This window comes from Palaemon carinicauda, chromosome 4 (assembly GCF_036898095.1).
Source record: "Palaemon carinicauda isolate YSFRI2023 chromosome 4, ASM3689809v2, whole genome shotgun sequence".
Lineage (NCBI taxonomy): Eukaryota > Metazoa > Arthropoda > Malacostraca > Decapoda > Palaemonidae > Palaemon > Palaemon carinicauda.
The window spans coordinates 159,842,116-159,847,115 of record NC_090728.1 but is presented as its reverse complement, the minus strand read 5'-3'; the positions used below and the strand labels follow the sequence as shown (position 1 = coordinate 159,847,115).

At 33.7% G+C, this 5,000-nt stretch overlaps 1 pseudogene; it reads left to right on the top strand.

Moving 5' to 3' along the window:
- The window catches only part of LOC137639727 (putative neural-cadherin 2), a 104,462-nt pseudogene that overhangs the window by 6,233 nt on the left and 93,229 nt on the right, over window positions 1-5,000 (top strand).

Sequence of the window (5,000 nt, the reverse complement as noted above, 5' to 3'; positions counted from 1 at the left end):
CCATAAGGTACTACTATTTTCGATCCATAAGGAGCAGCTCAAGCCAGAATCGATCCATAAGGTACTACTATTTTCAATCCATAAGGAGCAGCTCAAGCCAGAATCGATCCATAAGGTACTACTGTTTTCGATCCATAAGGACCAGTTCAAACCAGAATCGATCCTTAAGGCACCCCCCCCCCTAACCTATCTCCAGCCCTCCCTTAACCTCATTGGCTATGTCTAACCTAACTCCACCCCCCTTCTCTTAACCTCATTGGCTATCTCTAACCTAACTCTACCCCCTTCTCTTAACCTCATTAACTACCCCTAACGTATCTCTCTCTCTCTCTCTCTCTCTCTCTCTCTCTCTCTCTCTCTCTCTCTCTCTCTCTCTCTCTAACCTAACCTAACTTAACCTAACCATTTAATCTTAAGCCTAACCTAACCTAACCTAACTATTCAATCTTAAGTGTAACTTAACCCAACCTAACCTAACCATTCAATCTTAAGTCTCACCTAACCTAACCTAACCATTAAATATTAAGCCTACCCTAACCTAACCCAACTATTTAATCTTGAGCCCGACCTAAACTAACCTAACCTAACCCATCAAGTAAGTGAAATAATACCTAGCTACTAGTCTATCATTCTATCTTAAATAGTTATTATGGGAATTATTAAAGTTATTGTTATATTTGGAAATTATTGTTTATAAAATTATTAAAATACCCATTATTATTATTATTATCATTATTATTATTATTATTATTATTATTATTATTATTATTAATAGGAGCCCATCATTTAAACTTGAATAGTTATTATAGAAATTATAAAATTTATCGTTATATTTTGAAATTATTGTTAATAAAATTATTACACTATTCATTATTATTATTGTTAGGAGTGTTGGTAAATTTATTTGCTTATCCTATTATCTTTCTTAGATACGATAACTCTTGAAAAAACAGATGTAGAAATGTCTCGTCCTCCTGACTATGTGTCATCTTTCTCGTGATGATGATAAGCCACGATACTTGATACGATAACACCTGAATAAACAGATGTAGGAATGTTTCGTCATTATCGAAATTATTCTAACTTTAAAACACTCCTGGGTTATTATTATTATTATTATTATTATTATTATTATTATTATTATTATTATTATTATTATTATTATTATTATTATTATTATTAAATATATATATATAAAAGACCATCCACTGAGAGTATTTCAAATATACATGAAGAGATTTAAACTTATCTACTTTCACCTGTCAAGTCATACTGCCACAGTGCCTGTTCAGCATGACTGAACGTCTATGTGTCATCTTTCTCTTGATTATGATAAAAAGCATTGCCCCAGTAATTTACCTCATAATAGATTAAGTCTATGGTTAATAAAATCAGGAATGGAATCTTTTTGTCGTATTCTATTTTAAGTGATATACAACCAAACTAATAATTTTTTATATGCATGTACTTCTCATTTCTCCTACTTATTATTAATACATATTTATATAAATATACATATAATTAATCGTAGTCAAATAGAAAATAACCGATGTATGGGTTCAGAATTCTCCTACGATACTGAAGAATGAAACAATTAACACATGAAACTCATAACGACAGCTCACTAAAGAATAAATTAATCCTATGAATAATTTACGTCCCTAATTAATAAATAAATAAAAAGAAAATAAAGATTAACTCACATGTCATGGATATAAATGAACTTGCGCCAACCAGGGACATACCTGGGTTGTGCTAGAGTGTGGACGTGTTGTGTTGAGCTTTGCTATTCATGCCCTGAGTCATTATTTAGCTTTGTGTTTCTCGCCTAGAATATCATTGGAAAGATATTGGTTAGTCTTATGGCGAAACATAAGTGATAAGAAACAGTACACCATGTCTGCTTCTAACTATATCTGCTTCAAATGTAATGAAACGGATAGATATCGGAAAAAAAAACTGGATAGCATATGAATGCAAAAGACTCTACCATAAGAGATGTGTGCACTAAGTTACAGCCATCAGTGATATTGATCGGAATAACCTAGTTTGGTTATGCCCTCACTGCGTATGTTATGCCAGACAAAACTATTTAGTTATATCAAAATTAAAGGGAAGATGCTAACATGAGAAATCTGACCCTAAACGAACAAGATGCGAAAATGTCAGACTCAGAAAATTCAACCCAGATCACCGACCTCAGTGAGAAAGCCAACATTCGTGCCATGAATATGGAATCAATTAAATCAACACTTCAAACATTGATAGACTCAAAACCAGAGAAACCGACATTTGCAGAGAGTTAAGGAAAAAAATCTGTTGAATATTAAATCAACTATTACAACAACTAAAATTACTGAAAGAAAACGTGAAGTTTAACAAGAACTTAAAAACATTCCTATACTTAACACCAGGTCAACTACGAACGGATATGTTGTTGTAAACTTTGCAAACAATATAATAAGACAAGAGGCAGCAAATAAAATTCAGACATTGATGGCTGACACTGAAACGAGAAAAATCGGAAAACTAAAACCTAAAATAATGATATGCAATGTATACAATGATGAAGATGATGTAGTAAATGCTTTGATTCAAAGAAATCGCTGCCTGGACCATATAACAAATATAGAAGATAAGAAAGCGTAGTCCTGAAGAAAAATGCCTCGGAGGACTACCCACCATGTGCTGAAATGAGATCCTGAAGTTCGGAGGGCTATTCATGCTAATGGAGACAAAATTTCGTCACGATGGGGTATTTATGACATACGTGATAGGTACCATGTGATCACCTGCTACTACTGTCAGAGGTACGGACATTTTGAAAAAGATTGCCAGTCAAAGAATGAAGATAAAGTCGGCGGGAAATGTTCAGGGACACACTCCACCAGAGAGCGTATTTCGGAAGTGTCAAAGTGTATAAACTGCACAAAGTTAAACAGACCAAGTGACCATACAGTAAATTCTAGAGACTGCAATGCTTTTGACTTGGAATTGAAAAGACTAGCGGAAAATACTGATCATGGCTACTAGAGATGTCATAAACTGTGGCTATGTAAATGTACAATCTGTAGGTAATAATACTGTTCAAATTCGAGAATTGATAAACAAGAAATATTTAGATATACTAGCATTATCTGAAACATGGCTGAATAACTTTAACAAGGCAAAGATCACTGAAATGACGCCCCCCTCACATGCCTTCTTTCACATACCGAGAGAAGGTAGGTCTGGTGGAGTTGTCCGACTCTTTATTCATAAAAGTTACTCAAATCTCAAAACGTTGAAAAGAATTAGTGTAACATGCTTTGAATATATAGAAATAATATTTACGCCAAAAAGTAGAAGAATATCCTTTGTACCAATCTATAAACCTCCTAGAACAAACTCAAGTATCTTTTTAGAAGAATTCGGTGCTCTCATTGAGATGATTATCATGGAAAAAAACGAATTAGATATCTGTGGAGACTTAAATATTTGGATGGATGACGCATCAAATCCTGAAGCTTTGGCATTTAGTGAGTTACCAGAATCATATCGACTATTGAATAATGTCAACTGCACAACTTCTTTAACTGATCATACGCTAGACTTGGTTTATGTGATGACATGAATAATATTGTATCTGATATAAGAGTAGAAAATGTTATATGTCCCCGGTACACAAACTTATTACGTTTAGTCTACCTCTACAGAAACATGCATTCGTAAAGAAAATAAACTTTAGACACGATTAAAATTTTTCTCCTACTGTATTTATTGATGAAGTTACAAAGCAAAAAAAATTATGCTATCAATATTCCTTGTTATCATGATGACCAACGTGTGTTAGGAGCTAAATGGGCTAACTGTCTTATGACCACTTACAATAAAGTGAGTAAAAGTGAATATGATACCATGTGCCCACCGATGGAAAAGACTATAGCCGTAAAAGACCAATTTCCTTGGTTTGATGGAGAGACTTTGGTAAAAAAGAGGGAAAAAAAAGACGTAAAGAAAGAAAGTGGGATAGGTTAAAAACTAAAAGTACTTGGGTAGAATACAAAACTGCTGCATGTCAATATAACTACCTACTAAGAAGGAAAAAAGTGACTACTATTAAAGAAATATCCTCGAAGCAGCAATAGTGATAAATAAGTTATATCCTCTCCTGAATGGTATAATGGGAAATGTAAGAGAAAAGAAGCTACCTGATGGATACAGTGACCAGGAACTAGCAAATAATTTTCTAGTATTCTTTAAAAACAAAATGGAAAAAATAACCATATCATTTGTAAATAGTAAACATCAGATTAATGATACACTAGGCACACAGACAAAATTAATACAATTCAACAACATAACACAAGATGATATCACCAGAATTATCAAGAGAGCAAAGAAAAAAAAAACTGCGCGATCGATCCTATGCCAATATCTGAAGTAATTGGAGAGAGAGACTTTTCTAGTCTAGCCGAAATAATAATGAGAATAGCAAATGCAAACATTGTTGAATGTAATTTTCCTAATTCTGAGAAAATTGCTATAGTCACACCAGCTCTGAAAAATGCACTGGACTACCAGGAATTAAGCTCATATGGACCTATTTCAAATTTATCCTCTGTGTTAAAAGTGCTTGAATATGTAATTCTTGAACTAAGCCACTTAGAAGTAACAGAAAACTATACTCTTCGGAGACAGGCATCTGCTCTGTTGTAAATGATATGCTAGAAATGATGGATGAAAATAAATGTGGTATTCTAATATTGCTCGATCTCAGTGCTGCTTTGGATACAGTTGTGCATGAACTGCTACTAAATGATCGTAGGTCCATCGGCGTTGAAGATCAAGCTTTCGAATACATAAACGACTACTTGGTTGGTAAAAATTACTGTGTACAAAGTAGAAAGTCTTATTCATCATATGAACCCTTGAACAGAGGGGTACCCCAGGGGAGTGTACTTGGCCCAATCTTATTCTGCATCTATACTATTGGTCTATCGAAAATGCTACAAAGGCAT